This window comes from Nilaparvata lugens, chromosome 8 (assembly GCF_014356525.2).
Source record: "Nilaparvata lugens isolate BPH chromosome 8, ASM1435652v1, whole genome shotgun sequence".
Taxonomy (NCBI): Eukaryota; Metazoa; Arthropoda; class Insecta; order Hemiptera; family Delphacidae; genus Nilaparvata; species Nilaparvata lugens.
The window spans coordinates 16512644-16528079 of NC_052511.1; positions in this window are offsets into that span (position 1 = coordinate 16512644).

The following is a 15436-nucleotide window of genomic DNA, read 5'->3' on the forward strand; positions in this document are numbered from 1 at the left end:
GCGAGATGGTTGCTTATATGATTCTTTTGCAAGCAAGGATATGTCAAATTTCCCTTCTCTCACAACTTCCAAGGAACCATATCTTTCAAATAAAAATTCAAGGCACATTTTTATCCGACTCGGAGATATTTTGGCAGGTTTTGCGTTCTGATCCGACTCCATCCAATCAGAAACCGATGATGATGACGATGACAGTACTGTGAATTGATGTTGGTGGGGGTAAGAGGCTCCAGATCCGGCCGAAATCCCGAATCATTAATCAGTATGGTGACGTCTGTTGGCTAGAGTGAGAGAGTGAGAGAGATTGGACTTTGTTGAGTGAAGACGTGAGAGGGTAGTGATGTGCCGGCTGCAGGGTTGAGGACTTGGGGTTGTATTTTCCGAAGCGTAAGAGACTGCTGAGAAAGAAAGGAAAGTGAAACTAAGGGAAGCGGGAAAAGGAGGAAAGAATAAGGGAGTCTTTCAGGCGGAAGTGGAAATTTGACATTGTCAGATGACAGTTCCTTGCAGATTGTCCAAATTCGATATCACTGGCAACCTACTTAGATGGCTTCCTTCCAGGACTTCGAAGTGTGGGGTGTGGAGTGAGGAGGCTCCGATGAAAAAGAGGAATAACGAAATGGAGAAAATAACGATGACGATAATAATCTATGAGGATGATGATGATGGTTATGATGATGATGATGATGATGATGATGATGATGATAAAGATCATCATCATCAAGATCATCATCTTGATCGGGTTAATCACCTAGACTATGATTTTGATAATGATAATCCATGATTATAATGATCCAATTTGAAGAACAGTCCTTGAAGGAAGTCAATGAGTGAATTGATTTTTCCCCACAACTTCATATGAATCCAAAAGCTCCGTACTACCTACATTAGTCAGTGGTAGAGTGCTACATGAAAATCAGGGCCAAGCCACATGAAGCATTTTTTCAGGCACTGGCAGCGGAAGAGTGGCGGCAGGAAGCTCTCCGCTTGGCTGATTGTCAGCTGACGTTGGGGAATCAGCCATCCAAAGCTCTCTCATTGGCTGATTGTCAGATGATTTAGTTGGCGTTGGTAATCAGCTGATAATCAGCCAAAAGGAGAGCTTCCTGCCGGACGACGACTCGTCCGCCACCAGGGAATGCTGCTTCAGAGAAGGCTTCCAGGCTTGATAGTTGAGGGCATGCATCAGAAATATGCCTAAGGAAACACAAATCTGGCTCTGTTTCAGAGCTTGAGAGCTAGATTTTACATTGATGAACTAGTATCTAAATATGGAAAATAATCTAAAAAAATGGCATTATTTTTCTATAATACTGATACTATGAACGTTCACATTTTATACATAACATTAAAACCTATCCAAGCTTTATTTTTCAAGTAGTCAATCATTTTCAATTATTTTTGTCGTTGGTCATAGGAATGGTCAAGCAGTACAATACAGTCAACTGAGTATTTGGCACGGCGCTCGCAACAGTAGTGCAGTGTTCAGTCCATAATTACAAGACTGGCGTTAATTAATCATTGGCGTCGCCAGCCTCGCCACTATTATACGAAAATTAATAACCATTAAGGATTCGGTCAGGGGTGAGGGGTAGCTACTTTTGGGGGGGACACTGTTTGGTAAGGATGGGAAGGGAAGGGGGAACCGGATGTCCATCAGCTGACCGCTTCGAGTGGCGCGTTTCTCGAAGCCGCGCCGCGAACTCTACCGCACCGCACCACGTCGCGCCCGCGCCACTTGCTTTGTAACAATCCGGATTTGGTTAATGTCATCTTCCGTCATAAACAGTGGCCGGCTGTAACATGAATGGCACACAAGGCGACCTTTGGAAGATGTCAGTGCTATTCAACGACAAACACACACAATTCAACCATCAAACGATTTCTGAACTGCTTCCACCACCCTGAACAAAACAGCCTCATATCATCATTTATAAAGACTTATCTCTCCTGCTGTAGCTCAGAGGAACTAGCTCCACCTGTGAGTTCGCTCATTCAATGTGGACCAGATCAAAATGCTGCTGCTTCTTTTATGATCGTTACATTTCCACTGCCAATAAACCATTATCATCATCTACATCATGATAATAATCATCATCATCATATTCTTCTTCTTCTTCTTCTTCTTTTTCTTTTTCTTCTTCTTCTTCTTCTTCTTCTTCTTCTTCTTCTTCTCCATCATCATAATCATCATCAACAGCATAATAAGGCGGCAACAAAAGTATAAGCATTGCTATAGAAAATTAATATCAACAGCATAATAATTCTACAGCACTATGAGCATAGCTATAGAAATTTATAATGATGATGATGATGATGATGATTTCTATAGTTATGATGATGATGATGATGATGATGATGATGATGATGATGATGATGATGATGATAATCATCATCATCATACTCCTTATACAAGTGAGAATCATCAGCATCAACATCATTGCAAGCATCATAGAAACAAACCATTATCATCATCTATGGCATCATAAGACCACAGTATAAGCATTGCTATGAAAAATTATCAACAACCTCATCATAAGTCCTTTGAAATAAAAATACTATCGGCATCAACAACGTCATTTTAAGCACCTTAGACATAGAATAATTTTATTGGATCAAAACCATACACTTGTTCCATTTCCTCTCCTCCGTTTTATCTTATTATGTTCCCTGTTCCCTTCATCTCTTTTCATTCCTTTTCCCATTGCTGCCACAGTTCTCTCTCCCTTCTTCTCCTGAGCTGCTGATAAAAGCCTCCCGACCTTCTAGAGCCAACACACACACAAAACGTCGTCCTCACGGACAAAGCACGGCCTGTCTTAATGTCAGTAAAGCGTTCAATTTTTCTTCGTCTCCTAAGCCGTTGCCTGGCTTTGATGCGTTGCTGCTCTGGATGGAATTTGTGTTATCCGTGGAACAAAAGTTGAGGCCTCCCAAGCCGCGTCCGCGTGTCCTTACGCCTTACGTGTCCATACGCCGACTTCAATAGAAATAATGCGGCCGAATCGTAATTGATGTGAGGCTGGTTGCTCTTAGCCTTATTGTCCGAGTGTAACTCGGTGAGCGATGGCTACTGCTCGCGTTCAGGCCTAAAAAATAACGGACTTTGATAATTAATCATTAGAGAATTGATCCCATTGGATGGAGACAAGATGGAGTCAATCTACTCAAAAACTCCAGCTCTAAAAAGTGAATATAATATTTTATTTCAATATCAGCGCAATATGATAGACAATTCAAAGTTATCTATACTTCAAAAAATGAAAATGAAATTATGCGATATCACTGAGGAATAACTGTGATATGCAAGTAGTGCTCTAAGAGCAGCTTGAGGTGGAGCAATTAGATGAAATGTCTCAATATACTGTAAGAAATAATTACTTGGAAAATATATATTGATCAATGATTCAAAGTTTCATAATACTTGAATATTGGAAATAGAAATAGAAATCCAAGTACCCTTTTTAAAATTGTTTACTCAAGACATGTTTCGGCTATGATTGCATTATCATTATTAGAATTAGACAACTTGAATATTATTAAATTTGTTCAACAAACTCAAACTCTCACAGCGACACATTTGTGAAAAAGTTTGTTTGTCATAGTATCTTTTCAGTTAATAGTAGTATTACATGCACTGAAGTCTCGACAAGCTTCTACAAAACATGGAAGAAAACCAAAGATAGCCTTATATTTTCACCAGTATTGAAAGAATATTACTCGCTCAACACTAAGAAAAATACAGCTTTTGAAGCTCCAATGAATGAGGTTGGTAATTATTCATTCGACATGATAACAGCGTAATTCGTTGAACATTATACGAGCTATTTTAGCCTGTTCAACACGATAGAAAATACAAATGAAAACTTGAATTTTGAGTTGAAAACCGTCAATAATATTATCCTGAAATCATAGTTTTTTTGTATTAAATTTGAATGATTTTCTGAGACATTATCTTACATTTCTTACGTCATAAAGGCGTATGATACTACTAGAAGAGATAGAAATAAATTTTAAATTGCATTTGTGCAAATGCTTATTTATGAATAATCATTATTAAACGAAAATTATTTATTGAGAAGTATTTTCTTCAATAAATTCAAACAAAACTACCAGCTGTACTATCATTTGAACTCATCACCCAGGAATTGCTGCTACCTATTGACAGAGTTTAGAATCAGATACATTACAAACTGTCGACCAATCAGGTGGAAGTAGGCGGAGTTGGAAATAAGACTCAACATCTGTGGTCATCTACTGGCAGAGCTCCGAGTTGGGTGAGAGCTGGTTGTCCAATCAGCAGTCGAGAGTATATTGGTTATATCAGGATATATTATCGGGAGAATCGAGAGTATATTATCTAAGAAGTGCTGCGTCCTATTGGAAGAATTCAAAGGTGGTATTTGTGATGATTATGATTGTTTCGCAAGGAAATCGAATGATATTACTTTAATATTCCATATTACATAATTACAATTTTCCCGATTCATCCTATGATATAATATTGACATTGATTGGATTTCAGATAATAATCATGATGCTACTACGTTTGTTATTCAGGCGCTCTGAGAAGCTTTAATTATTGAAAAATATTGATAAGCACAAGCATTAAACTTGCATATTTGATAATGTACCTAGTATATATTTTCGGGTTTTCAAGTAGACTAAAGATGATTTTCAGTAGAATGATTCGAATGAAATAGTTCATGCTTTTTCATACAGATCATTTCATGAAGAAAAGTGTAACAATTTTCTAGATTTGGAAATTTTTCTTTGTGGTAGATCAGTTCATCGTCGTGAGTAGGCTGGTTTAAGATTGCATTCACATTGACTCACTGGAGCTACAGTTAATAGTCCAATAGATTAACAGTTGAAACATGATAGTCAGTCGATTGATGGAAGACATTTGATAGATAATAGATAACAGTGTTGAACAGTTGATAGATTATAATCAAAACCATGTTTTTATGACAAACAATTTAGAGATGGAAACTATTGAGATATTGCAATTATTTAAATGCTAATGAATTAATAATTATTATTAAACGAAAATCCAAATTAAATAATGCTGTAATTCACCCCAAGGACTGGGAATTCTAATTTCCACCTAGCTATTTATCCTGTTATGAATATTTGCAGTAGCAGTAATCTTCAGGGTGAATTACAGCATCTAATTAGGATTTTCGTTCAATAATAATTATGAAAAGAATTTATATAATCCCAAGTGATTCTAATAAATTGCTTCAAATCAAGTGATCACTTCATTGAGCAATCAATTATTATTTTAATACCGATATAAAACTTTTTATAGTCTCAGGATTCTCACCTATGTCCTTCATTAGGAAATCCCACCTATGAGTACGTCTACATGTACATTGGGAACTATTCATTCTGATGTTGAATCTGAGAGAGTAGAACAGTTAGTTGAGACCAAGTTTCTCTCAGAAACTATACTCACCACGGGATGAATAAATGAACAAATAGTTCTTTGTTCAGGCCAATCTTCCAGTCGGTTCATTCGTTTGACAAGTGCCAAGTGGTGAACATCCATTCTTCCAAATGTTTCTGCTGAAAGAACAAGATCTGCAGAAAAGGGGTAGACCTACTGTACCGTTAGAATTTCTCTAAACAATGTTAATAGTCCCGGATCCATGCTGGTTTTGAAAGAACGTTAAACTGAGACTTGACTTCAGACATTATTTTGACTGCACATGAATGACATGCAGTGTTATTCCTGCCCTAAGCTTCTGGAAACAAAGGTTTATATTTGTTTACAAATGTTTCCTGTATGTTAAGTCTGTTTTGTTTTCGTATATTATCCACCATGATACTTTAGTGACATTTCTGTTAGCCATTTGGCATCTGTCGAAAATGGATCAGTGTCCACAAACGTGAAGCCCTTTCTTTGGAGAAGTGAAGAGAGAGAATACAGACATTTTGGCATATAACTGTATTTTCTCTCCAGAGGCTTTAATGTGATTAGGATTCATAAGAAATACAATATAAGAGAAATTTTACAACAAATTTAAAATATATACAAGTCGACTCAAAAGTCATTGCTGAACTATCACGTTCTCTGCTGTAGAACTATTGCATTATCCACAAACCTATTAGAATAGCCAAGTAATACCACAGAATACAACATTCTGTGGACAGGAGAAAACTATTATTATTCCACTTTAACAGCCAATCTGCTATAAGTGTGTTTCCAATAACGCGGAGAACCGTAAGAGATTTTCTTACTAGATTTATGGTGAGAAGTAATTCGATAGATCTCTTTCTCATATTAGAGACGTATAATGCCGGGGCATCGTTAACTTTGAATGTAGTGTGATTTTTCCCCATAATTATCCAATAAAAATAAGAGTTTTCTTACTCATGGTAAGAAAGTTACGCTAAAAACCTCACACAATCTTAAACCTCAAACCTTACACAATCACGCAAAAACCTCCAAATCTTTGTTTTAGAAGAAGAAGACACAAATGATGTCGAATACTCTTCTCCGAGTCTGTCAACCATTTCGTGATAGCTGTATTCTGTGGTAATACTGTGATTTGGTGTAATGAAAAAAGTAGAATGTTTAAAAAACGGAATTCACGTTTTGTGACTTGCTGATAGAATAAATTGGAGTGAAGTGCATTCCCATCTTGGTATAACTTGAACTTTGACAATTTTATACCAAGTTTTTAGTCGGCCTATTGGCCTAGCTATGAGCTATATGGTCTGAGGAGTCACAACTTCATTCTGCTATCGCTACGCCTGGTCGTCGGTTCGAATCCCGACATGGGTATGGTTCTGTGATCCTCTCATCACATTACTCACACACGAGCGAAAAATTGTGTGGGTCGCATCCAGAAAAAAAAGAAAATACTTGGTGTATGATGATCACCCAGTCCCCTTCCAACCAATCTAGCTGATGGCGTTACATGTCACTCATATAGTTGATTGCAACATCCACTTCTATTCAATATTTTCCAGTATCAGCACGTTCCTGGTATATTTCCGGACATGAGGCATAGTAATGGTGATGCACCCCCCCCCTTTTCAACTACCCCCCTGCCCACTGACTGAGAATTTCTTGAAAAGGGCTGGAAGGGCTGTAAACCCAGCTGCCTTGTGCCTTGGTATCCCCGGCACCCTAAGACAGGTTACTGATTAATGATCTTACGCCAGGGATTCAGACTCTGTTGCTAGCTTGTGCTTACTCTGAGACTTCGTCCCCCTTTAACCCCCCCCCCCCAACATCACCACCCACTCATTGCTTACGTCATCACACCCTCTTCCTTCCTCTGCCTTACATTTTTTCCTCTATGCTTTCTTCTTCTATTCATCTTCGTGCCTCTAATACCCTTCCGTTTTCTTCAATACCTCAATACATTATTTCGTTCACAAAAGCTCTAGATTTCCTCTTCATTTGGTTTCTGTCGTTCTTATTCCATCTGCATTAATTCTTGTCCTGTATCTAGACCGGGAGCATCAAAAGAATCAGCTGATGGATTCTTATCCGCCGAACATGAAAACAATACTAGAAATGGATTTGAATGCTAAATATGATCAAGATCCTGTGTTGGGATACGCAGTAAGCCGATAAGTGATTCTATTAATGATTTTGAAATTCTCTAATAGTACAGAGTTTATATGATGTCAAGTATGAAACCTTTCTAGGTTGATGTTGGAAGTACAAAGTGAAGTGATTTTCCTTGTCGGGGGAAAATATTTTGCCTTCTTTATTGGAAAAAACTGTAGCGATAATTGTAGATAAGTCAATGAGAGTAATTTACTTTTCAATTATCATTGAACGAAAATCCCAATTAATTGTTATGAATCACCCCGAAGACCTCTGCTACTGCAAATATTGAAAACAGGTTAAACAGCTAAATTATTTGTCAGCCCGGGAATCGAACCCACTACCTCCTAATTGTTGGTCAGGAATGCTTACACTTACACCAAACTGCCAATCTCTGGATAGCAGCGCTCATTTTATATAGAGCCATAGCGGCCAGCCAGTCTACAGATCGCAATAAATTGAAAGTTGCATTTTTCAAATGCTAATTAACGAATAATTATTATTAAACGAAAATCTCAATCAAATGCTGTAAATCACCCCGAAGACATCTGCTACTGCAAATATCATCTAGATGAAAACTTGATGAGCGCTACTATACAAAAATTATTATTTTTTTTATAAAAACTTGTTTACAAATGTAGCCTAATATGAATCAAGACTTAACGCCTCTAAATGTGTGACATTGTACAAACAATTACACATTGTCACTATCAATATGGCAACCCACGTGACCAGGAAACTTTTCAAATTATCATAGAAATATAGAGAATACTCATTACTTCATGGCTCATTATTCTACTATTATTATACAAAAATAATGATAGATACTTTTTATCAATTATTGTGATATGAGTCTGAAAACTCTTGCCTCCACACTCTTTTTATTCGGGTCGAAATAAAATACATGACTTATATATTCGCTCCATGCGAAAATATTCCACTACAGGTTAAGTCACTCGTTATACTCTAATCATCATTTCCAAATCAAAAGAAGGTCCATCTTATATTTCATACTGATCATCAAAATTCTCTCTCGTTGTTGACTGCCTCGAAAAAAATACGGAAGTACTTTCCATGTCAATTTAAAATTCTGAAAAACACGAATAATTGGATCCACAGTTACTATGAGAAAGTATAATTTGTCAAATAGCTGACCGCTTCAGTGGGACCACCCAGGTGATCATTTGATAGCAATGACAGTGCCCATCTTGATAATAGCATACTTCACATGCTTTCTCCATCTAACAACAATCTCCATCCTTGTCCTTTACATGCTGCTAACCTGTAACGAGCTGTTAGCGACTCCATTCATATTCAATTGGCTTCTCCAGCAATCGTTGCTATCAGTGTTTGATCTCTTGTTGGGAATGATAAACTATTAAGGCGTTTTGAAGCAAATATTTCGGAGTAGTAACACTGGGATGGAGTCTCAAGTTGAAGTAGTCAATAGTATTCGTATTTTTAAAAAATTGTGCAATATTATCTGGTATCTAGTTCAATAAGATGAAGCATTTTGAAAAACGATATTATCGTGAACATTGTATGGATTATCTAAATATATTGATATTCTGCATCCATTTTAAGACTGTGCAAAGGCTAAAAAAACTTCCTACTGGTGATGTTTTTCGAAGTTTTTCGATTTGTATATCATCAAGTTATAAAAATGAAAAATTTTTCTCAGGTAAATATTTTTCCGGATCATTAATTTTTGAGATATGAGTGGCTAAAGTTTAAATTTTCGGGACAGAACATTTCAAATTCGGTAGGAGATAAATCCATGAGATTTGAAGGATACATTCTTCATGGTATTGTTGATCTAGTGGAACAAAACTTTTCTTAAAATATCATTTTTTTAAGAAAGCTATTCAATTTACAAACAATAGCCAGAAATGACTTTTAGTTGAGTTATTTTTGTGTCATTTGAAAAACTTTCTCAAAAATTGATATTTTGAGGGAATCTTCCTCTCACTACATCAACAATACCATGAAAAATGTATCCTTCAAATCTCATGGCTTTATCTCTTACCGAATTTGAAATGTTCTGTCCCGGAAATTTAAACTTAATTTCAAATTAATGATCGGGAAAAAAATTTTTACCCGAGAAAACTTTTTCATTTTGATAGCTTGATGATATACAAATCGAAAAACTTTGAAAAATATCACCAGTGGGAAGTTTAGTTTTAGCCTTTGCACAGCCTTAAACCATAGAGAAACAATAGCGTAAGTAGATATCCCATGGTATAGGACGTTTATGTCGCAACTTTCACTGTTATCTTAAGCTAATAGTCCACGTAGTTCTCTCCTGTGAAGTTGTGTGACGCTCGTAGTCTCTCATACTGTGCCATTCATACACTCTCACCCCAACAAAACAGTAAGAATCGACAATAATCGACAGTAATCGGCTTGAGATAACAGTAGAAGTTGCAACATAAACGCCCTATACCATGAGATATCTACTTACGCTATTGTTTCTCTATGCTTAAACTTATATGTTGCTCCCCTCTGAGCTCTCTAAGCTCTTGAGCTCCTCTGATATTTTGTAAACAATACGAGAGATGAGCTGTAAAAAATCTGAGTTTAATTTGAATTCTAATCTAGAGACATTTTCGAATGGAATACCTTGTTTCAATTTTCAACCCATAGAGTAAAATTCTCTTTGGTGGGATAGCAAAATATCCGTATGTGGTGTTTAAAAGTTTCCATTTTCAAATTGAAGGCCAATTGAAGTGATTTATGAATTCGATTTGAGAATTTACATTCTAATTACAGTACTGTATTGAACCAAGAAAAATTGCATCTGTCTTTTACACATTTTTCACTGAAAGGTCCAGATCATGTTGCTGATGAATCTAATCTTGATGCTGGAGATAGATAGCTTGGATATGCTTAACTAGCACTATAACAACAGCTCTACAGAAGGACCAGAAAAAATGTATACATTACTTCAACTCGAGATTGTTTTATTCTATGAGAAGGCAGGATCAGCGTTCACAAAGATTACAATTACAATCGTAATCACAATTACAATCGTAATCACGAACTTAGTAAGTGGCTTACTCACCATATCAGAACAGTATAGCTTTTCCAGTAAGAGAACTTTCTTACAAAAAATCGGGACCAATCTCTACCGAGAGTTTGCAAGTTCAACATTTCGAGTTCAAATTCAAGCTACTCACTCAACTTCCCTAGTCTCACACAGAAAAAATACAGAAAAAGTTGGAAGCCCAAAGCATATTGAAGCTGCCGTGAAGGCAGACATTTTTCATCTTATATCGCAGCCTTCATTCAATAGCTGCGATGTATTTCCAGCATAATAGGAACGGAGATACTGAACGTTGAATGCTCACATCGAGAATTCCCATATTTATTGAAGAGTTGGAGATCACTCTTCGGTAGCCTACTGCTATACATATATCGATATATATGTGTATCGATACATGCCAAATCGATATTCGCCGGTCAACTCCCCGAGGAAATTACCACTTCTCATTCTTTGCACATCTATCAAAACGTTATTTCTTGCCAATATTGTGACTATCACATACAATAAAGCTCTGCCGACACATTTCAAGATAGATTGTCGTTTTGGCTTCACCCGTAGAAAAGAGCTTCCCCTTTTTTAAATGTGGATAAATGGGACGGGGCATGGCTTACTTGAGATAATCTAAATCTATCTATATAGACTCTATATCTCTTTATCTATAGTAGACTATGGACGGGGTGAATCAGAATACAATATATTTTTATGGAACATTATAATTTCATACTATCACTATAATATGATGCTATTTTACTGGAATGAAGTATTGCCATTATGAAGTTAATATGAATTTCACTATAATATAGTCATAAAAATATGCAATGTACAGTCTATTATGTATGTAGATTCTAATTTCAAGGAGTGTTTTCCAATATATTTGTTTGTAGATTTCTTGTATTAGTTTCAAGTAAATTTCTGGAGGGTTTTTCTTTGAATTTTTGTGTGGTAGATTTATTGTACTCTTCTAGAGTAAATTTCTGGATTTTTCAATTTCTTGACCAAAACTGTGGGTCATCACTTAATATCATCATCCCATTCTCCAACACAAGCAAATAACCAATTTGGTAGGAATCACTCTTCATTATTTAGTGGGAATCCAGTAGGCTTCTTGCAAAACTGCAAGAAAAGAGATTTTCTGCTCTCTGATTAACAAGAAACAGCAATATACTTAATCGTGTGATTGAAGTATTTTTTCAAACTGAAGTACACCAATATTTTAAGACAGCTATCAAAAACAGCAATTTGAGTGAAAACAGCAAGAGTGATGCCTACCAAATTGGTTTTTACTTGTGTTCGAAAATGGGATGATGATATTAAGTGATGACCCCCAGTTTTGACAGCTATCAAACCGTGATTGGCATATTCTATATATTTTCTATTCTATTCTGAGAATAACAGCTCGTATCTCCTAGTTGTATTTCAATAGCAATTGTGGAGAGAACTAAAAATTATTCTTATTGAAACTACTTTTATAATAACATATTCTGTCCACATTGAATCAAAACAATCAATTTTCCAAAGTGATAAGAAGATTATATTTTGAAAAAACCACTAGTATGCCCGAGCTGTGTAACAACCATAGAGAATAGAATATAAGTAGAGTAGAGAGGGTCAATGAAGAGGGGAACACAGTATTGATTTATCCCAAAATTGTCCACATTGTAGACTATAGCCATAGAAAAATATAAATAAGTAGTATAATTTGAGTACCAAACTTGTTCAGTCTCTCTATCTATGATGTAGTATGAATATAAATTCTTATTCTATGAATGACTACATTCAAATTCAAATTTCAGTATAGTATATTATGTAGTACAATATACAGTCACAATAGCCTAATACAGTAGCAGGCAAGTACAACTGTAGCAAGTAGCAATTACCAAGTAGCTGCTACTATACTGTATATTTGAAGGAGCGTTAGCGAGTTCTCACTTACTGAAGGGCAAAGTCGTTGTCCGTCTGTTTGTATGTTCTACAATAAATTCAGAAAGAATTGATCAATCAGCTTCAGATTTTGCACACGTATTCTTCAAACCTTTTTACATGTCAAGTTCGTTGGACAACAAAATTGACTCACTCGTTCGTCTTTTTTCAGGATATAACAAATAGCATTGAAAGTGCATAAGAAACAAAAATGGTTGTGATTCATCATTTGAATCATCATTTATCAGCTGAAGAATTCATTGCATGCACAATTTCTATAGTTTTTCCATTGATTCATTCAATATCGGGGCACCGAGCTTCGCTCGCTATTTTTATTTATTGATAAACAGAACACAATTCTCTAAAATGATCGTGTTTATATTTCACAGCTGGCTGTACGTCATATTATGAATTTTGGGGATGCGTTATTTTTATTTCTCACATACTCACTTTTTTACTATCTACAGCTGTTTCAGCCAAGGATGAATTATCCTTTTAATGTCGTTCAGCAAGTTTTCCCAAGGATGAGACCTAGATCAATCGAATCTTTATATCATAAAGATTCATACTATGTTCACATTCATACAAGAACACATACTATGTTCCAAATTTCGTGAAAATCGTTAGAGTCGTTTTTGAGATCCGTTAAACATAAATAACAGGATATAAGAATAGCCAGATTTAAAAATAACCAGATATAAAAATAACCAGATATACAGGGTGATTCATAATTATGGTGAAATAATTTAATACTTGATAGTAGAGGTAAAAATAAGAAAAAAAGTTCCTATAAACATATATCCATAAACGCTTCATTAGCGAGCTATACAGGGTGAAAGATTTCGCCCGGAATTCAGTTCCTCTGGTGAAATACACCGATGCTGAATTATTTGGGGACTAGTTTTTGAGAAACTTATGCTGGATTAATATGGAAAAATATCTGAAAAATTGAATAAAACTAGTCTGGAATCTGTACTGTGTGTAGTTTTTGAGAAAAAAGTTGAAATATGCAAAAAATCTAAGTAGAAAAGCACAGACTTCTACGTTTGATGCCCAATAACTTTCTTTAATGACCAGTAAACAAATAATTTTCCGCAATAAAAATTGTAGAGAATTTAATTCTGAAGAAAATGATGTAAGCTTTTTAAACTAAATTTGAATAGAAGTTGGATAAAATGTATTCTTATGTAGTACATTACACCACAAAAATTTGCTGTTTTATGAGGAGAGAACTAATAACTCATAGGTTGTAGCTGATTGCAATAATAGAACATTGATTTTAAGAACTGCTGTTCCAAAACAGCTGATTTATTTTGTTTTAAATAAAAAAATATTTAAAAGAAATTATCAGCTGAAAATTATTTTCAGAAATATTTTAGCTCACTGTTGAACAAAAAAAACAAACTGTAAGTTAGTCCTACGGTAGCTGTGTTTTTTGTTTAACCTATTAAACAGTTATTTGTAACCATTTCACTTTGCTTTCAAGTTGAGTGTTAACTTTTTAAAAAATGGCAAGTAATTTTAGACATTATTCATACTCCGAATCAGCTGACATGCATTTAATGTATGAAATGGGACACTACTGTAATATTACTGAAGCAAGACGTTTGTATCAAGAGAACTTTCCTAACCGAGTATGTCCAAGTTCAAGGTTTTTTGCCACTATTCATCAACGTCTGTCTGAGACAGATTCTTTGATATCCAAAGAGCACATTTATGCAGGCAGACCCCGATCTACTAAGACTGTTGAGTTAGAAGAACAAGTTCTTAATGAAATTTATGAACATCCCGAGAAGAACACAAGAGAATTGTCAGTGCAGTTTAATGTCAATCAATCTATTATTTGGAGGATACTAAAAGAGCAACAAGTACATCCATACCACCTCCAGAAAGTTCATACTCTATTGCCACGAGACTGTATTCCCCATGCTGGTATTTGCCGATGGTTTTTAGTAAAACTTGTTTACCCAAACTTTTTAACAACCGTTTTATTTACCGACGAGGCACACTTTACAAGAACAGCTATCGTTAACGTCCACAACTAACATATTTGGACAGCTGAGAATCCTCATGCCATCAATCCCATTCTTCCACAACATCAGTTTTCAATAAACATTTGGGCAGGAATCATAGGAGATCATCTACTTCTGTTCGAGCCTCCTCCCAGGCTTAATGGCATAATCTACTAGTCTTTTGGTATAGGTTTAATGTCATTTAGATATGCTACTTTCATATAAAAAAAACTTTTTATAAAAAACCGAATATTTTATTTGCAAACAGCTACAACAATGAGTTATTAGTTCTCTCCTCATGAAACAGCAAATTTTTGTGGTGTAATGTACTACATAAGAATACATTTCATCCAACTTTTATTCAAATTTAGTTCACACAGCTTACATCATTCTTTTCAGAATTAAATTCTCTACAATTTTTATCAATAAAAATTATTTGTTTACTGATCATTAAAGAAAGTTATTGGGCATCAAACGTAGAAGTCTGTGTTTTTCTACTTGAATTTTTTGCATATTTCAACTTTTTTCTCAAAAACTACTCACAGTACAGATTCCAGACTAGTTTTATTCAGTTTTTCAGATAATTTTCCATATTAATCCAGCATAAGTTTTTTCAAAAACCAGTCCCCAAACAATTCAGCATCGGTGTATTTCACCAGAGGAACTGAATTCCGGGCGAAATCTTTCACCCTGTATAGCTCGCTAATGAAGCGTTTATGGATATATGTTTATAAGAACTTTTTTTCTTATTTTTACCTCTACTATCAAGTATTAAATTATTTCACCATAATTATGAATCACCCTGTATATCTGGTTATTTTTATATCTGGTTATTTTTAAATCTGGCCATTCTTATATCCTGTTATTTATGTTTAACGGATCTCAAAAACGACT